Raw genomic sequence first — 22,086 nt, 5'->3', positions numbered from 1 at the left:
TTATCCTGGCAGGCTATGCTTTTAAATACAAAAGTTGAAATTGGTCTTATTAATGATATTAACCAGATCATGTTTGTTGAATCTGCTAAACGTGGTGGTATAGTTCAGTGTCCTTTAAGATATGCAAAATCAAACACTAAATATATATCTAGCTACAATCCTTGTCAACCATCTAAATACATATTTTACATCGATATGAACGCTTTATATGCATATGTCATGACTCAATCACTGCCAATCGGTAATTCCGAATGGATGAGCAAGAAAGAACTTGAAGACAGGGATTTCCTAAATTGGTCTGAAGATCATCCAGAGGGTTGTTTCTTGAAAGTTGATATAGAATATCCATCTGATCTCCACGATGAACACCATGGATTAGCTATGGCACCAGTTTCTCAGAAGGTCCCAGGTACAGAGGAAAGAAAATTGATATTATCATTTGAGAACAAAATAATTATGTGCTTCACCATCGATTGTTGCAATATTACTTGAAGCAAGGTTTGAAATTTACCAAAGTCCATCAAGGGTTAAAATTTAAACAAAAAATGGTTAAAATCTTATATTGAAAAAATACAGACAATCGAATACAAACAAATTCTAAAGTTGAAAAAAATCTTTAAAAATTAAAGAATAATGCAATATTTGGAAAACTTTTACAAAACAATAGGAAGCATGTAATATGTAATTTGGCATCTGATCCAAAACAGAATTCAAAAACTTGTTGCTGTTGTTGAGTTGGTGTTTTAAGTCCACTTTATGCACAGTAAGGCTAATCGGGACTGGACCTACAGTTTAAAGTGGGATCCGAACCACTTGTGCCTCCACCGGGTATCGAACCCGGGACCCCTTGATTACAAGGCGAGGACGCTACCACTGCGCCATGGGGGAGGCCCAACAACTTGTTGCTGATCCTGATTCAAGAGTTTTACAGAAATCATTGATAGCAATCTAACTCTTATTGAAAGAAGAAACACTAATGTAAAGTTTAATATGTCAATAGCTGTAGGTACTTCAATTCTTGAATTGGCTAAATTAGAAATGTATAAATTTCATGATATTATGAAACTTAGATACAAAGATAAAATTGAAATAGCATACATGGATACTGATAGTTTTATATATGTAATAGAAACACCTGATTTATACAGTGATTTGCTTTCTATGAAAGAATATTTTGATTTTAGTAATTATCCAAAAAAAATATCGATTACACAATCTCGAAAACCCTGGTCCCTGGGAAAATGAAAGATGAGGCAGCAGGGTCTATAATAACAGAATTTGCTGGTCTAAGACCAAAAATGTATTGCCTAAATATTCATGGCAAAGAAGAATTTAAAAAAAGCTAGGGTTGTAAATCGACCGTGTATAAGAGATTTTCAAATGAAAGGTTTTAAAGAATGTTTACTTGAAAATCAAATAAAAATGATGTCTGCATGTCAACGGACTAGCAACTTGGAAGGTGTACATACTACAAAAAAAATAGCTCTTGATGGCAATGATAATAAATTGCAAATATTAGATTGCAATGTCCATACTAGAGAATATGGACATTATAATTTAAGTAATCTGTGTGATAAATGTTTATGAATTAAAAATTATTTTTTAAATAGTATTAAAATTATTCTATTTTTATTACATTATATTAAATATTAATATTATATTTTTTAACATTTTTCTTATTTATTGTAATATCTATTTGCAGAGTTAGGTGGCGTAGAGTAGCCCTAAGGCTAAATTTTGCTCTAAAGTAAATAAATAAAAATATATTGTATTGTATTCTATTCTATTAAAATTGTTCTATCACTCTCATTTTTTACATCATATATATATGATTTCTCTACAATTAAAATTGAATTGCATATGGTATTTTCAGGTAAAGTTTCATAAAACTCACATATTAACTTAATATTTGTTCGATCATTAACAACTACCAATTTTCTTTTTGATGCATTTATTAAAAACATTGGTCTGTGAATTATGAACTCATCTGGATTATAATACATATCAATATTTCCTCCAGTTACCTTCTTAAATGCACTAAATGCTTCATATAACTTCAAATAATCTTGATCTGCAATGTTTAAATTGTAATTTTCACGTGGGAATTCCTCATTTCTACCATTCTTCAGATATACATTTTTAATTTTACAATTATCAAACTGGCTGCTATCTTTTTCCTGATTGTCATCTCTACCTGTCTGAAACAATACAGCTACAAACTCTGGCATATCGTATTGGAGAGATTGAAACTGATTAGTAATATCAAATTCAAAGAATTTACCCTCCACTGGCCTCTGTATGCATTGATATGTATAAAATTGTATCGGAATTTGAGGATTTTCCAAAATGTTGGTTTTGTATTTGAGAGCATAATTCGATTCATATTCAACTATAGGCATGCGTAGGGTGACCAGACGTCCTCTTTTATCCGGACATGTCCTCCTTTTTAGGTGTCTGTCCGGCGTCCGGGCGGATTTCTTAAGAATCGGTAAATGTCCTCCTTTTTTGGAAAGAGTATAGAATCGATCATAGCAAATGTGCTGCATAACGATCATCATATCACTTGGGGTACGTTAAGTATTCGATCAATGCTCCCCTAGCATCTGGGAGCAGAACATGATCACTTTCCCGACTGAGTCATTAGTAGGGTGCGGATTTATAGGCACTAAAAACCTCTCAAATAGGCACAAAAATAATGAAAATAGGCACTTAAAAAGGTACTATATACTATAAAATGCACGAAAATAAAAGTAAAGGTAAAGTGTTCCCCTGTGCATAGCACCACGCCATGAAGGCGTATAGGGGGTGTGGGGGGTAACGCCCCACACTTTCTTGATCCGGTCGTGAGTGGGGGTGATGTGATCAGCATCACGCCCCTGACCGCCTTTACCCCCCAGGGTTTCCCCCAGGTACCCATGTTATTCGACGCTGGGTGGGCGCCGGCGCCGCTTCCATCGTTAAAAAATTTCCCGGATTTGAACCGGCCGGGGATCGAACCCGGTACATTTAGCATGGTAGTCAGACGCGTTACCGACCTTTTTTTTTTTATTATTATTTTTTTTGTTTATTTCACAAACAATTACAGAGTTACATCTATTTTTGGTTTACAGTCCACAATCTTGCATAATTACCTCTATTTTTTGCTTACATTTTTACCTAACTTTCCATGTTTTACATTCCTATAAATAATACATTTCTTAAATAGTTTGCATATAAATATGTACGGGCATCGGCCTCAATTTGTAAGTAAACTGATTGAAAGTATTCGCACAATGTTTGTTTATACACATGATGCCTTTTGGTGTACAGGCATAATAGATGTAGTGTGCTAATAGCCACTGTATTGCCTGTAATTTTCTTAACGGGAAAAGCATAAAATCTGGGAAGAGGAGATGTTCCACTGTAAAATATGCAGGAGGTTTCCTACATATACTGCCGAGACAGCGGCAGAGGAATTTCCAATTGTCTGTCATTTTAGTACAAGTTGTTAATCTATGTCTGAGGGTATCTACTTGATCACAACTTATGCAATTAGGTTCTGCCTCTAGATTAATCCGATATGCTCTTTCTTTAGTTAATATTGTATCATGAATCACCAAGTACCATATCGAGCGCACGGAGGCTGGAATATGTTTTGCTGTTAAGTTGCGCCATACATTCGACCAGTTAATACTAGGTTGCTGGTTCACTATTCTGGGTTTGACCTTGAGCCTGTCGCACTGTTGACGATACAATAATTGCACTGTAATTGCTTCAGTCTGTATTTGTGGACTAGTTATCAAAAGATACACAAATTCTAATACCGTTGGACGGAAATAACTTGTATCACTGTCAAATTTTGGCAGTAATACAGGTGCTGTAAGTTCGATGTCTCTTAAGTAGGCATGGAGTATATATCCGGTCAAGTTCGGCGTATCTTTTAGCGCTAGTTGAATATTTCTATGATTGAGGAGAGCCTGTGCTTGTATTTCAATATTCATTAGATTTAGTCCACCTGTTCTTAATGGTAAACACAAGGTGGTATAGGCCACTCTAAGTACATGGGACTGCCATATGAACTGTGTGACCAGCCGTCGTATTTCTGCTGCACTTGCTGGTGGTAGTGGTAATACTTGAGCAACATACCATACTTTTGAAAGAAGAAACACGTTGCTGTAAGTCACTCTAGAGATTATGGATATATTCCTTCGCTTATCACAAAACACTGCATGTCGTAATCTTGATATCACCACACTATATGTTCTACTTTTCATTTCTTGTATCGTTGAACAAAACACTACCCCCAAGATTGTCACTTCATTCGCAATATCATAAGGTGAATCTTGATAGCAGTTTATTGGGTTTTTTCCTAGCTGCAAACTTTTGGATTTTTTATCGTTTACTTTTAACCCTGTTAATTCTTGCGTTGTTTTTAAGATATCCTGTAACTTCTGCAAGTCGTTGTTATCATTTATCAGAACAGTTACGTCATCTGCATACGCGAATGTTCGAAACGATTTTCTGTAGACTTCCACTCCCCGCACCTGTTCTTGCATCCACCGTACAATGGGTGTAATTGCTAAGCCAAATGCAAAGAGTGATAATGGACACCCTTGTCTTAATGATCGCTTCAGTGGGAAAGACGTTGACAGTGTCCCGTTAACATTAAGGCGTACTCTTGCATTTGTGTAAAGCAACTGAATAGCAGATACAATTTTTTCTCCTAATCCTACTTTTCTTAACAACGTAAAGAAATAATCGTGCTTGATTGTGTCGAACGCGTTTGCAAAGTCCAAGGCCAGGATTGCTGCTTTTGATCCAACTTTGTGTTGTTGAAGTGCCACAACGTCTCTTAATGTATTTAACAGTTCAAAAATTGCACCATGCGCTCGAAAGATGAATTGTTGTGGTCCTATTAATTTCTCCGCCAATTGTTGCAGTCGTTTTGTGATAAGTCGTGTGTATATTTTATAGTCCACACACAAGAGTGTTATCGGGCGAAAATTCTTTGCCGAGATGAGTCGTCCTGGTTTCGGCACGAGTACCATCACTCCTAACAGGCTCGTTTGTCCCATGCGTTGTTGTCGGAAAACTTCATTTACCCATCGCGTCAGCATGGTCTGTACCACTGGCCAAAATGTTTGGAATAATTCAATAGGTAAGCCATCTATGCCTCCAGCGCGATTGCGTTTGCCGGCCATTACAGCTAGTTCCACTTCCTCTCTTGTAAAGGGCTGTTGGAGGAAATCCCTTTCTTCCTCTGTTACTCTTGGTATATAGTTTTCAATAACGGAAAAATCTTGTTCCTTGTCAGCACTTGTGTCACTGAATTTATTGGAAAAGTAATCTACTAAATGTCTTTGAATGTCTTTCGTATTTGTAAGTTTTACTCCTCCTTCTTCGTCGATCTCTGTTATCAACTTCCGTTGTTCTCTGCGTCTTTCTCCTAGGACTTGCGCCAGCGAAGGTTGTTCTTTGGGATCGAACATTACTAATTTGCTTCGATAATTATATCCTTGCATTTTTTGGTTGTACATTCTCAGGACGACCGCTTGTATTTTCTTATATTCACTCAGAACCGTTTGATCTGTTTTGAGTTTGTTTGCTAATTCTCTCAAAACTGCATGGTAAAAGTTATACTTCTTATAAAAATCCGCCATTTTTCCTTTACTGTATTGCATGCAAAAGTATTTAATTGAGGGTTTTAGATAGGAGTCCCACCATTTTATGAAGTCCGTCTGTCTATGACTCATGGCTTCCCATTTTCCCCATTGTTCCTCAAATTCCTTACGAAAGGCTTCATCTTGAAGTAGTTGAAGGTTTAATCGCCAATAACCTCTTCCTTTCCGAACGTGTGGGATATTTAAAGCTATATCTAAATGGACACCTAAATGATCACTGAAACAGTTTGGAAGTACCTCTATTTTTGTGGAATGCGAGAACAGTTCTTTTGTTACATAAAACCTATCTAGTCTACTAGCAGTATTAGTAGTGTATATTGAGCGTTTCAAAATAGTACTTAGTAGGTATGGTCTTTTTTTTACCAATTGAATATCACTTTTTGACATACTTTGACAATTTTTTGTCGATGTTTTAGCGTTTAGCGATGTTTTAGTACAAATTTTCACTATACTCATTTTTCCCCCACTCGTACTTGGTAGGTATATCATGATGTTACGTGATACAACTTAACCTATCCTTTTTTTACGATTATTTAATTTTTTTACGATCCTAAGTGATATAACTTAACCTATCATTTTTTTTATTTAGGTACTGTTTGAACGTTATTATTTGAGGATCATATTTTGTAGGTATTTTTTTCATCAATCGAATATAAGTTTTTGACATATTTTGACAATTTTTTGTCGATGTTATAGCGTTTAGCGATGTTTTAGTACAAATTTTCACTGCACTCATTTTTTCCATTTATACTTGGTAGGTATATCACGATGTTACGTGATATAACTTAACCTATCTTTTTTTTTACGATTTTTTAATTTTCTTACGATCCTAAGTGATATAACTTAACCTATCATTTTTTTTATTTACGCACCGAACTAACCTACAAGGGGGACTCTGTTTGTTTTAATATTTCAGTATTATAAGGTTTTCACAAATTTTATATAACCTAAAATGTGTTGGATGTTGATTTTTAGTATGTGGCAATTTTTTATGAATTTAAAACTGCTCTGTGACCCTCTCGTTCTTCACGTCGTAGGCGAAGGACTTCTCTGCAATCAGGATGACACTGCATAGGGTATCCTCGGGCAAGGCATCGTGGAACTCGCAAACACCCACTCTACAAAAATTCTACTATATGATCTTTCACTGGCTAAGCTAACCTACAAATAGGAATTGGCAGCACTGACTTATAAACCCACTGGGTCTTCTTGGCATGTTTTTTCATGATGTGTTGCCAGGCTATTGGGCATCTTGGCGTATACAATGTATATATTTTTGAGGGGGAGGGGTTATAGCTTTTTATGCTGTACGAATACTAAAAACTTGACAGTGACAACCAACAGAGTAGGTAAACCTACATGCAGAAACTGGCAACACTAGTTTCTGACAGTGAATTTGAAATAAAATATTAAACAAAATACACGAGTAAGCACTGTGATTACAAATAATACCAGTGTTATGCCCCCCCCCCAACTCCAACTGGGCAACTGGGGGAAATAATTGTACAACAATTTGTACCTAATTGTACAATACTTGTACCTAATTGAGAGAGCCTTCCCGTAACTTACTTCATGCACAATTTATATGATTTTACAACTGTGAAAAGAAAGCATATGTGTTCCGTATGCACACATTCATTCTTATTTTTCGAAGTTGAATGGAAGCACGTGTTTTTTACGCTCTCGTAATACTGACCTTGCCCCAGTGATTTTAAATTGCTTCCATCCGGTTTTTTTTTCTGTGCTATTTCCGCGTGCACGCAACATTCGCTTTCAATAGTTTAATGAAATACAGAAGGAGTGTTAGTTTAGCAGGCTCCGAGTTTACAATTTATTAAATTAAACAATAATTTATGTAAGAATATACTTGTACTTACCGAACACAAAATAATAAAAGCACATGTGAATCTTTGCGTGCGTTCATGTTATATGACGACTGAGTAAAAAATAATGTTGACTCCCCGAAAGATAAAAGTTCCTGGTTCGACATCAGATGCATGCAAATTTTATGTTTTGCTCTCCAAAATCTTGATTTCTATGTTTGTGCTATTTGCCATACAGCAGAGGAGAAGAGGGGAGAGGGGAGGGGAGGGGGTACTATTAGCGCCATCTATTAGCAAACAATAGAAATAAAAAAGTAGGGTCAAACTTTTTCAACACCCAAAAATTTTAAACGTCCTCGTTTAGTAATACGATCAGCAGAAGACGTTTGAAAGAGTACTCTTAGTCGAGAAAGCTAATTGCTAGGGCCCATATATTGCTAAAATGTTCTTTGATTTGCATATTTGTCATACCGCCATATGTTGTTCTAGTTGACTTCTTCCAAAAAAAATGCTAATTAGCGAGAGTTAATTAAGCAAGGCAAGTAAAAGAAGCAAATAGGACAATATGTGGCGGCGTGGAAATATGTAAAAATTCGACTCGATTCGAATTAAAATTGGAGGATATTTTGCATTTTTTTCCTATAATGTACAAAACATTTATCGTACATAATCTTTTCTATTTACAACAGTATAAAATAAGAGGAGTGTGTGACAATATCCATATTAATTAGGAAGGTATGTTGTATGCTAGGTTAGCTAATTGTGTCTTCACTGTATAGAGGAAAGATGGAAAAAGAGAGCTCTACAAAAACTAACGCTCTTAACAATATTGAACGCCCCGAGAAAATTATATATAAATAAGGCATAAACGCATTATCTGCTTTCATGTCAGATTTTACCGACCTGTGAGCTGTAGTGTTTAGGCGACAAGCGCCGCGCTCTAATATGATACCGTTGACAATATTGAACGCCCCGTGAAAATTATATATAAATAAGGCATAAGCGCATTATCTGCTTTCATGTCAGATTTTACCGACCTGTGAGCTGTAGTGTTTAGGCGACAAGCGACGTGCTCTAATATGATACCGTTGACAATATTGAACGCCCCGTGAAAATTATATATAAATAAGGCATAAGCGCATTATCTGCTTTCATGACAGATTTTACCGACCTGTGAGCTGTAGTGTTTAGGCGACAAGCGGCTCGCTCAAATATTATACCGTTGACAATATTGAACGCCCCGAGAAAATTATATATAAATAAGGCATAAGTGTATTATCTACTTTCATGTCAGATTTTACCGACCTGTGAGCTGTAGTGTTTAGGCGACAAGCGCCGCGCTCTAATATGATACCGTTGACAATATTGAACGCCCCGTGAAAATTATATATAAATAAGGCATAAACGCATTATCTGCTTTCATGTCAGATTTTACCGACCTGTGAGCTGTAGTGTTTAGGCGACAAGCGCCGCGCTCTAATATGATACCGTTGACAATATTGAACGCCCCGTGAAAATTATATATAAATAAGGCATAAACGCATTATCTGCTTTCATGTCAGATTTTACCGACCTGTGAGCTGTAGTGTTTAGGCGACAAGCGCCGCGCTCTAATATGATACCGTTGACAATATTGAACGCCCCGTGAAAATTATATATAAATAAGGCATAAGCGCATTATCTGCTTTCATGTCAGATTTTACCGACCTGTGAGCTGTAGTGTTTAGGCGACAAGCGACGTGCTCTAATATGATACCGTTGACAATATTGAACGCCCCGTGAAAATTATATATAAATAAGGCATAAGCGCATTATCTGCTTTCATGACAGATTTTACCGACCTGTGAGCTGTAGTGTTTAGGCGACAAGCGGCTCGCTCAAATATTATACCGTTGACAATATTGAACGCCCCGAGAAAATTATATATAAATAAGGCATAAGTGTATTATCTACTTTCATGTCAGATTTTACCGACCTGTGAGCTGTAGTGTTTAGGCGACAAGCGGCTCGCTCAAATATTATACCGTTGACAATATTGAACGCCCCGTGAAAATTATATATAAAATAACATACCTGAAAATTATATTCACAGTAGATTTATTTTTTGAGTTTTGTAATTACCCCAAGAAATTCTATATAAAATAACATACCTGAAAATTGTATTTACAGTAGATTGAATTCTTGAGTTTTTGTATTCGCACACAAGAAATTCTATATAAATAACATACCTGAAATTCTATTTACAGTAGATTGAATTTTTGAGTTTTGTAATCACTCCAAGAAATTTTATATAAAATAACATACCTGAAAATTGTGTCGCTATATACTAGACTTTTTGATTTCTGTGATTTTGGAGAAAACAATGGCATCCACCACCAGTTTCAATCGTAAAAATGATAAAACTGAATGTGTTACTTGTGGGAAACTAATCTCAAGGAACAATTTATCGGTACACAGGGCAAGATGTAGCGAAACAGGTTCGAGAATTAATCGTTCGTTACCTTCTAAGCCCTGTGCTCGATGCGGAAAGATGATCAGCATTACAAATTTAAGTAAACATCTCAAAATTTGCAAACCATCGACCGAACAAGGAACATCGAAAAGGAAAATCGATAATTCAGAAACGGAAGCTTCCACTTCCAAGCAAATTAAATTATCGGATGAACGCAAACCAATTAGATCTGCATTTAACGACCAACTCCAGGATTTCTCTTTTACTTCGGAACCAGGTCGTGACATCCTTAGTTTCTTGGATGAAACGAAAATATCCGTGATAAATATTCTAAAAGATAAATTGGAAAATAATTCCATAAAAGTATACGTTGTTCTATTTTCCGAATACGAAAAAGTCGATGGTACAACAAGTATTTTTTATCATCGTACAAAAAACCAGACTCTTTATTTGGCGGACGTCGAAAATTTGGACAACTTCTATTATAAAGTTTCCAACGAGCTGGTTAAGAAACATGACGATTTCGAGGCTAAAGGGTCGGGATGGTCTCTATGTGGAAGTCCTCACACGTTAACTGTTTACGTGAACCGATTCTCGCCTCTTCGAGCTTCCAGCTACGTTCCTCTTCCACCGAACATTCAACACAAGAGGGCTGTGCTAAATATACAGAACAGCGATAACAAGTGTTTTCTCTGGTGTGTGTTGGCTGCACTGCATCCTGTTCATTGCAAAAATAATCCACAGTGGGTTGGACATTACAAACAATACGAGACCGACTTTCAAAGTGTAATGTCTGACATCGAATACCCGGTGACATTGTCGGATATAACAAAGTTCGAAAATTGTACAGGAAAACGCCTCGCTATTAATGTGTATTCCTTCACGTCAGATAAATATCTCGTGCACCCTGTCAGGATAAGCGATATCGACGATGACGATGCCTGTGTAATAAATCTCCTTCTAATTTCAAACGAGGATGTTCATCACTACACGCTAATTCGTTCACTATCACGTTTGGTCAAAAGTCAAACAACCAAGTATGAACATTGCATCGAAGTTTGCCCGAGATGCCTAACCACGTTCGACGATCGAAAACAACTCGATTATCGAAATTACACCGGACGTCAAATTGCTATCGAGAAACTTGCCGAACATAAAATTTATTGCGGCGACACCAGACCGGCTAGAATGTTGATGCCCGAAACGAACGAAGTCGAAGAATTCAAAATGCACAAGGCATTGTTGGAACATCCCGCAATCATCGTCGCAGATTTCGAGGCGTTCCTCAAACCACTCTCCTACTGCGAACCGGATCCCGAAATTTCCTCCACAACGCCGTACCAGCTTCATCAACCTAATAGTTTCGGCTATGTTGTTGTGCGACGTGATAAAATAAATGAAGCATATATATATCGCGGGCCAAATGTAATCGAACACTTCCTGGAAAAAATGGTGGAGGAGGTTGAGGTAATTGGTAGCGTACTGCTTACATCAAAACCGATGGCACCTTTAACTGAAAATGAACTTCAAAATTACAATTCCACTGAGGTGTGTCCGGTATGTGATCAAAGTTTCACTGATGAGAACAAAAAAATATTCCACCACGATCATTTCAGCGGAAACTACATAGGTGGAATTTGCAACACGTGCAATCTTAAAATCCAGAAACCTAAATTCATCCCCATATTTTTTCACAACGGAAGCGGATATGATTTTCACCACCTGGTGAGACATCTTGGCTACGATCCGAAACGTATAGGTGTCTTGGCCGAGAATGAAGAACGTTACATTAGTCTCAGCAAGCAAGTGTCGATTCCGGGAACGAAAAATACAATCGAGATGCGCTTCCTGGATTCGTATAGATTTCTCTCTGCAAGTCTGGATGCTTTAGCGAACAAACTCACCGACGATCAATTTAAAATAACTAGAGCTAGTTTTCCCAACGTAGACATAGAACTCGTTAGACGTAAAGGGGTTTATCCTTACGAATATGTTAGTGATGGTTCTAAATTTAACGACGACGCTCTTCCACTTCCAAGAGAATTTTACAGCAGACTCAGAGAGAAAGGAATCACGGACGAAGAATACCAACACGCGCAACTCATGTGGGAGAAATTAGAATGTAGGACACTCGGAGACTACCACGACGCATACTTAAAATTAGACGTGACGATACTCGCGGATGTTTTTCAAGCGTTCAGGAAAACGGCAACGAATATTTACAAATTAGATCCAGCGTATTTCTACAGTCTACCGGGATTAGCGTGGTCGGCAATGTTATTCCAGACAAAGGTCAAGCTGGAACTGATATCGGACGTTGACATGTTGCTATTCATCGAAAGAGGGATACGAGGTGGAATGGTGCAATGCGTACAGAGACATGCAAAAGCTAATAACGTACACATGAAAGAAGATTACGATTCAAATCGAGCATCGAATTACATCTTCTACGCCGACGTTAATAATCTCTACGGACATGCCATGGTTCAGAAACTTCCTTACGGGGGATTCGAATGGTTAGATCCCACTTCGATAGATATTATTCATTTCGACGATAGCGAGTGTGGTTTCTTCGCAGAGGTAGATCTCCAATTCTCCGACCACCTGCACGACACGTTTTCGGATTTGCCTCCGACTCCCGAAATCAAATGTCCACCCGACTCGGTTCAAGACAAGCTTTTGTTAACATTGGACCCTAAACAGAGATACGTTGTCCACTACAAGAATCTCCGGTTTTTGATTGCGAAGGGTGTTCAGATAGTGAATGTTAGACGAATACTAAAGTTTAAACATTCCACGTGGTTAAGACCTTACATAGAAATTAACACACAACATAGAACAGCTGCCACTTCCGATTTAGACAAGGACTTCTTTAAATTAATGAACAATGCGGTGTACGGAAAGACCATGGAGAATGTTAGAAAGCACGTAGACGTGAAATTAATTTCCGATAAGAATAAATGTCGGAAGTGGATAGCCGATCCTAGATTCAAGTCGAGAAAAATTTACAACGAGAATTTGGCACTTTTCAATCTACATATAAAATTGATGAAATTCAGAAAACCAATTTACGTTGGCGCAACGGTTCTCGACTTGTCGAAACTTTACATGTTCGAATTTCATTATGACGTGATGAAACCCTTCTACAATGATAAAATATCACTTTTGTACACGGACACCGACAGCTTCATTTACAGCATACAAACACCTAACCTATACGAAGACATAAAAAATCCTTCCATGCTTGAGTATTTCGATACTTCTGCATACCCTCAACCCAACAGATTTGGAATTCCGTCCCTCAACAAAAAAGTCCTAGGTAAACTGAAAGATGAATGTAACGGTGATATTATTGTCGAGTTCGCGGGTTTGCGTTCGAAGATGTATGCCATAAAAACAGAGAGTAGCGTCACGAAGAAAGCAAAAGGTGTGGGCAAAAATACGGTGGAGAACAAACTCACCTTCCACGATTACATTGATTGCCTCAAGACCAGGTCGTCGGTTCTAAGAGAAGAACAAAGAATCCAGAGCGTCAACCATATCATCACAACAAACGAAGTTAGGAAGGTAGCATTAGATCCGCACGACGATAAAAGATGTATTTTGTCTTGTGGAATCCACACGTTGCCTTGGGGACACTATTGTTTAGAAAATAGTAAAAATTGTAGGCAATGCAATTGAAAAAAAAAATGAACTTAAATAACTATAACTAAAATAAAAAAAACTTTGACCGTCTCAAATTATCACATACACAATAAAGAACTAGCAAGGACAATGAATCTCTTTGGTTTCCGAAAGCAAACAATGGAGACTGTACACCGCAAGGCAGATCATGAATTTCTACCTTCCATGTTATCTAAACTCAACGGCCTGTTGATCAATCAATTTTCAAAACGTTGCTCTTCTTGCTGGAACAGTGACGATTTCGGATTCGCGACGATCGACGTGACGAGGAAACCCAACGACGGAAAATACAGAAACAAAATCAACGACTTTCTAAACGTTGCAACGTTGTGAGAATAAATAACCAGCATGCCTATGAATTTGTTCGGTTTCAAAAAACAGATCATTATGGAAACCATACCAGATCATGAAGTCTTACCTTCCGTGTTACCTAAACTCAACGGTCTGTTGATCATTCACCTCAACAGCATTTGGACGAAACTGAATGACGATGTGGGCAAGATGTTTTATGTTTTTAATAACAATTTAGATTTCTACGAAATTCCGATCGACGGGAAACTTCAAATCACCGTGAATCCGGAAAACGCAGGCGAAATCAAAATTTCTACCGGCAAGAACATTTTTCGAATTAAGCACGACAAGATGCTTTCTAACATTACGTACGATGTTTCCGCAGAAGATTACCTGTACGTGGAACTCCTCGGAGATTACGACAAACTTATTCCTCTCTTCGTAGAATTACGAATCGTCTATCCTATTATAAATAACCGTTAACCAAAAATGCCTAACGATATTTTCGGCAACACCAAGCGTGTAGACCACGCAGAAGAGATTCTCATGTTGGACATTCGAGTTAAGAAGTTGAGGACCGATTTGATCGCTTTGCAGGAGACCTTAAACAAAAGTTTAGAGTCGGAAATCGCCACGCTCCAAACGCAATGTCTCGACCCCATTCTGAAAATCGATTCCGAACTGAAAACGCTCATAAAAAATTATGTCGACGTACCTTCTTACGACAACGTTCAAAATATACAGTTGAGCGTGGATTCGCTTCAAAATGATTTGGCCAAATTACAGCAATTTCAATCGAAAAATGAAGATTTGGAAAAACTGAAACTCGAAATCGAAGAACGAACTTCCGCAATAGAAAAGAATTTCTCTGAACTTCAAACCGTCGTGAACGATATTGATGTAGAACGCTTGCACGTCGTCGTTTCCAAATTACAAGAAGAATTCACCAGCACGTTGGAAGAAATTAAATCCAAGTTGCAGACTTTGGAAGATACAATGACGAACCTACCATCGTCGCACGAACTGCAGGTCATCGGTAAAAGCGTCGCGAACATAAAAATTCAATTGGAGGCCTATCAAGATTTCGAACACATTCAAACCACCATCGCTACGCTTCAGGCGTCCTTGGAATTGATCAACGAAGAAATTAAAAATATTCACGCTGAAGCGAGAGCGTTGACGAGCATTCAAGACACGTTGAGCACGGTTCAGCAGAAGATCGAATATTTAGAAAATTTGAACGTCGAAACGAATCTCGCTCATTTTCATCACGTACTCGACAACATACAGGGTGACTTGGAATCGTTACGGACGAGCGTGCCTTCGAGCGAAGATTTGGAAAAATTGAAAACGGCGGTGACGGCACTATCCGATTCGGGCGACATCAAAAGTTCATTGAGCGATCTCGAGAGTAAAGTGGCCAATCTCCCCACCTCCAAAGAATTGCACGTTTTGAAAAGAAACATATCTCGAATGCTGAAACGACTAGAAACGGAAACGGCGAACGTGGAACAGATTCGAGACGAAATTAGTTCGCTGGTGTCGACGCTGCCCACTTCGCAGAGCGTCGCTGACCTTCACACGCAGTTTACAGAGATGCGAAGCATCGTGAACGATCTTACCGAGAAGAGCTCGAAATTGAATCAAGTCGAGAACCTTCAGAGCATCGTCGTCAACATCAGAGATCAAGTTGGAGTGCTGGAATCCACGCAGGAATCGACGCAGGCCTCTTTCGGTGCCAAGTTGCAAGAACTCAACGAAAACTACAAGCAGTTGAACGTGGAAGTGAAAATCAAACCGTCGTTTTCTGCCGTAACGGATACCATAGTCGAGCATTTGCTGCCCATCGAAAATAAACTCGGACAAGTTCACAGTAACCTCGTTAGCGTCGACACTAAATTCGCTAAACTGCATTCTCTGCAAGCCATCGAAATCAACAGCGTACCCAATCAACAAAGAATCTCCACGTTCGTCGAAGGTAACAAACTGTACATGTTGCATCCTTATCATCCGTACTACAAGTTTCTCCTCGATGGCACGATTCAGATAAACGAATTTTCGTACTGGTCTCACGGTAGAAAAGCTAGCGTTCCTACCATGACTTTAATATCGAATCGTGGTGTCCAGAAAGCAGGAAACATTCCTCTGGCACGTTGGAACGAAACGCGCAACATATATGAAATACACGAAGACGAAGATCTCACCGTTTTCGACGTGAGTGCCGGCGATAAGCTGATCATTCAAAACACGAGCGAAGTGCCACCTTCTTTGAATCCCATCACGCTTGTGCTTCTCTTGAAACGTAATCTCTAAGAAAATGTCTAGGCAAGCCATCGTCGAAGAATTGCATAAACCTGCACGCCGTAACTACGAACGTTTGGCTGTGGTAACCAAGGGCATCGACGACCTCTGGCAAAGTGACCTCGTGGAGATGAGTAGCGGCAATTTGAAAAACGTGCATAAATTGAACAAGGGCAACAAGTACCTCCTCACCCTCATAGACACGTTTTCGAAATTCGCATGGGCTCTACCTTTGAAGGCGAAAACGGGAACGTGCGTCACGGAAGCATTCAAATTAATTTTTCGCGAAAGCGACGGCAGACGACCACGGTTTCTGCAAACGGACAACGGTAAAGAATTTTACAACGCCGTATTCCAAAAATTTATTCAAAAACACAAGATTCGACATTATTCGAGCTTCAGTCACATCAAAGCCAGCATCGTGGAAAGATTCAATCGAACCTTGAAAACACACATGTGGAAACGATTCACGCTTCGGGGAAATTACAAATGGGTCGACATCCTGCCGGAACTCGTCGACACCTATAATGATACGGTGCACAGAACGATAGGCATGAAGCCAGCCGACGTTACCAAGTCCGACGAGCAGCGTTTAATTTCTACAGTTTACTGTCCAAAGTACACACCCACGACAAAAAAAGCTAAATACAAAATTGGAGACCGGGTGAGGATCAGCAAATTCAAACGCACCTTCGAGAAGGGATTCACAAAAAATTGGAGCACGGAACTCTTTACGGTGGTTCGAGTTCTACCTGGAAACCGACACACGTATATAATAAAAGATAGTGGCGGCGAAATTTTGAAAGGGAGATTTTACGAAGAGGAACTCTCTAAAACGAAACACCCCGACACGTACCTCATCGAGAAAGTATTGCGTAGGAAAGGTGACAAACTGTTTGTCAAATGGTTGGGACTTCCGGAAAAAAGTTGGATCGACGCGGACGAAGTGATCTTGTGAGTACGTGGAACGTGGTGAAGCGTCTACCGGATCCGGAAAGTCAAACGAGAAAAAAAAAGAACGGCGAGTTACTTCCCGACAGCATTCGCTGTCTGATCGTAGGTCCTTCGGGGTGTGGGAAAACGACACTGCTCGTGGACAATTTTCTCCTCGCACCGAATTGGTTAGATTGGAAGAACAGGCACCTGTACGTGTTCTCGAAAAGTTTGGAGCAATCCAAATACCAGCAACTGATGAAACTGTACGATGGTCTGGACATTGCAACGTTCGCCTCGGAAATAAAACCACTCGACGATTGTCGTGAAAATTCAGTTGTTGTGTTCGACGATGCCATCCTGGAAAATCAAAATGAAATTCGCAACTTTTTCACGCAAGGTCGTCACAAAGGAATGGATTGTTTTTACCTAGCTCAAACGTTTTCCAAAATTCCAAAACAGTTAGTGCGCGACAACGCCAATTTCATATGTTTGTTTCGTCAAGATCACACCAACCTCAAGCACGCGTACGATGACTACGTAGGCGGAGACATGAGCTACAATCAATTTTCGGAAGGCTGCTCTACTTGCTGGAACGGTGACGATTTCGGATTCGCGACGATCGACATGACGAGAAAACCCAACGATGGAAAATACAGAAACAAAATCAACGACTTTCTAAACGTTGCAACGTTGTGAGAAACGACGTATATAAATAACGTCATGACGAAACGAAAAATCGAAGACGAAAATCTCAAGCTTCGCGATTACCTCGCGAAACGTTTCAAAGGTTGGAAATCCGAGAATCGAGGATTCTACGAAGAGAAGAAACGTCAGGATCAACCCGTGATCGATGCCATCAGCAGTCTAGGTAAAGAAATTAAAAGTGTCACGGAACAAAATAAAAATTTGATTAATGAACTCGTACCGCTCGCAGCTAAAAGTTACGCTGTACCCACACCCATTTCGAGCATTCCTTCGACGCCGTTCGAACTGAAGGATGCACCGGCACGACGTCGAGCTATTGGTAGCACGTCCTCGTCTTCGGATAAAATCGAGTTGGGACCTTTGGCACGAGACTACCTGAGTACGGGGAAATTCGACAAGGATGAAGTGTTCGGATTGTATCCCAGCATGGAAACCAGCGAAGGCGGCGGTGTGGTGTGGAAGATTGGGAAATCGAAGGTGACCTTCGAAGGCAACGACATTAAAGTCAATTTAGGCGACAAGGATAGTTGGAACAGGTATCCGGGTACGGTGGGACTGTGGGAACTCGTCGCCAAAAAGCAGCCGAAAGATTACACCGACGAAGATTACCAAAGTTACAAGGAAATTCTGATCATGACGGATGCCTTGTACCAGAACAACGACGCCTCGCAGAATAGGGTGAAATCGAGCAGCGGCGAGAAGTACAGGAATCTCATCAAACCGATTTGGAACCAGGTCAAAACAGGCAGCGGCGTCAAACGCTACAACACGTTACCCAAAGAATTTGTTTGGGTGGACGACGTTAGGAAACTCGTGGATCGATTGTTGGTGATAGCCGGCGAAGAGAATGCAGGTAACCGTAATTTCTACAACGAGAAGGTTGGCATCGTGGACATGATCAGCACGAAACTTTCCAACTTCATCGTGAACGACGACAAGGGCATAGGTTACCTGATCAAAATCATCAACACGCTGCCTCCGAAATTCTGGAACGTGGCCGAAGGAAAAGGACTCGTGAACGACATCATCAACAAGTTACCTTTCGAGATGCATCTACCTGGCTACCAGTACTGCGGACCGGGTACCAAACTCGAGAAAAGATTGGAGAGAGGAGACAAGGGTGTGAATCCGTTGGACGCGGCATGCAAAGATCACGACATCGCCTACAACACCACGCAGACGGATCTGGACGCACGTCACGAAGCAGACAGAAAGTTAGAGCATGCAGCTTTCGAAAGGTTCGTGAGCAGAGACGCATCGCTGGGTGAACGGGTCGCCGCACTGGGTACCACCATCGCCATGAACACGAAACAAAAATTGGGGTGGGGTATATAAATAACATACCGTAAAAAAAAAAACTTGATATATAAATAACATACATCGTAAAAAAATAATCTTCGGTATATATAAATAACACACATCGTGAAAAAAAAAAGCAATTAAATTTCTCTCTAACACTTTGAAATTTTTCTTGATATGACAACTGAAAAAATAAGCGATCTCCAAGCATTAAAACAAATGCTAAATTTGTCAGTCGAGTATGTAAAAATTCAGGAATTGGAAGTCGACAAACCTTACACGATAACTTCCGGTTCAATCGTTTCTACCCAGTATGGTCCCAAGGTACGCCTGTTGCTCAACGCACAATACAGTCTATTTTTACCAGATCGATACGCTAACATGTTATCCGACGAGAAGCTATCTATTTTAATCGAGAACAAAACTCGAATCGTGTACAAGGGGACAAAGGAACTTCTTGGCAAGAAAACGAAACACGTAATAGAATTTGTGTAACGACTGCGAGGCCTTGAAAATATATAAATAACATACCGTAAAAAAACTACACAAAAAAAATCTCAGAATATATATATAAATAACATACCGTGAAAATAACACATAGAGCATCAACATGAAGCCCAAGGGTGTCGTGTACCAGATACCATACTCCAATCTTAAAAATCTAGGTGCCCTCGATGGGTTACTCACCAAGAAACAACGCGAGAAGAAACGTTCTTGCTTGTCGAAAGGACATGGAATGAAATTGCTGCTCAGCACACCTCAATTGAAAAGATTGCAGCGTTCGCGGAAACAGCAAAAGATCGGAGGTTTCATATTCAGCATCCCGGCCATCCTGGCAGCATTGGGGGCCGTTGGAAGTTTGGCTGGCGGAAGTGCCGCCATCGCGAAAACCGTCATCGACTCGAAGAAGAACAAGGCCGAGTTGGAAGAACAGAAACGTCACAACCTGGCCATGGAGAAGAAAAAGGGGAAGGGCGTGATGAGAAAGTTTAAAAAAAAGAAACAGAAGCACTCACCAACCGAGACATTGAATCTCTGATCGAACCGTTACAAATCAAACACTTCAGAGGAGTTTTCATGTCCGACTCGTTACCTTCAACCGTGAAAAAAAAAAGAATGCGGAGTAGTCAACTTGGACGGTCAAGAAAATCCAGGCACGCATTGGATATGTTACCACAAAAATGATGATAAAGCATTCGTTTTCGATTCTTTCGGAGGTGTTCCACCTACAAATTTAGTCTATTATCTGAAAACGAACAAAACCTCCATATACTACAACGACGAACGCATTCAAGATTTCGGAGACGTGAACTGCGGTCATCTCTGCCTCTCCGTGCTCGCGTTTCTCTCTAAAATAAATAACCCTACGATCGAGGATTTCCAGAAAGCATTGTGGAACCTCAAACAGCATCACTAGGATGGGCGTGTTCCATCTCACGAGCGAATCTTCAATCTTGAAACTCACGCTGCACGACGACATCGTCTATCCTAAATCCGTGGCTCTGCGTGCATTCTACAGCATGTACCTCATACCTAACGTCACCCAGCACAACAACAAAATTAGCGTCGGAAGCGAACACATCGTCGTCACGCCAGGCCAATACAATCTTTCCACTTTGCAAGCTCAATTACCCAAAGGCACATATCTTTCTCAAAATTCGGTCACGCACAGAGTGGAAATCCTATCCGCGACGGAGACCGTGGACCTGGGCACCATGGGAGAACTTTTAGGTTTCGAGAACAACACCAAACTCGAAGCTGGCATCAAGCACGTAGCAACCAACATTCCTAAATTCTTGGCCATAGAGACTCTGAACGTACACTGCAACGTGGCCGAAGGTATGATCACGAAATCCTCGGACGGTTTACTGGGAAGTCACAAGCAGACGGGAATCATAGCCACTTTCAAACCAAGTTCCGAGTTCATGGAACCGATCATCTACACGCCCTCTTCGCCGATCTATTTTCCAGTATGTCGCAACCGCATAGACGACATAGAGTTGGTGGTGACGAACGAGAAAGGAGACGTGGTGGATTTCGCAGGTGCCACTACGACGGCCATCGTGGAGATCAACGTATAATAAATAACCATACATGTAAAATGGAGCAAATCGAAAGTTACGAATTGCAATCTTTCCCTCCCAACCGTCGCACGTTCGCCAATCTGAACGAGGCGAACAGGGAGATCGAATACGACGTGGACGTAGGCGACGGGTTCATTCATCCTCACAGAGCGGACCTCTACCTTCAATTCGACGTGGTGAAGAAGGAAAGCGGAGACGCGTTTCCCGCAGCAGCAAACTTGATACTCGTGGACAACTTCGTGCCTCACCTGTTCTCGCAGGTGGAGGTGAGGAAACACAACACCGTCATCGACAGAATAGATTATCCAGGCATCACGTCGACGGCGGTGGGAACTTTGAAATTATCCAAAACGGACGCAGCGTACTACCAGGCCGGGGGATTCGAAGCCGGGGCCAAAATATCGACGAGAAGTCACACGGTGCTCTTTCCCATGCGTCTGCTGCCTGGTTTCTTCTCGGACTACAAGGAGATCATGTGGAAGGGAGGACTGAGGGTCACGTTTCGAAGAGCGCCCAACGACAACGACGCACTGATGCGATACGCTACTTTGGGTCCGGACGGCACCACGCCGATAGCCAACACTTTACCCGAAGCAGCAAAATGCATCATCCGGAGCATGGAATTGAGAATGCCGGTGGTGGAATACGAAACAAACTACGCCCTCAAGTACAAAGCGGAGATCTTAAAAAGTCCGCAGGTGTTGATTCACTTTCACGGTTACCAGTGCGTGCAGAAAATGGCGTCGGGAAGTCACATGGAATTCGACGTGACGACGCAGTTCAACAACATACAGTTCGACATGCCAGATTTCGTCGTAGTGCTTTTTCAGACCGGGAGGGACAAGAATCAG

General features: G+C 40.3%; 1 protein-coding gene across 3 annotated transcripts in view; it reads left to right on the top strand.

The window, feature by feature from the left end:
• LOC146005237 (U-scoloptoxin(19)-Sm1a-like) overlaps positions 1–22,086 on the top strand; it is a 73,955-nt gene that overhangs the window by 13,605 nt on the left and 38,264 nt on the right. The window lies entirely within an intron of this gene.

Source organism: Lepisma saccharinum, chromosome 23, assembly GCF_977018435.1.
Source record: "Lepisma saccharinum chromosome 23, izLepSacc3.1, whole genome shotgun sequence".
NCBI lineage: Eukaryota > Metazoa > Arthropoda > Insecta > Zygentoma > Lepismatidae > Lepisma > Lepisma saccharinum.
Note: the sequence above shows the minus strand (reverse complement) of the source record. Positions and strands in the feature narration are given on the sequence as shown.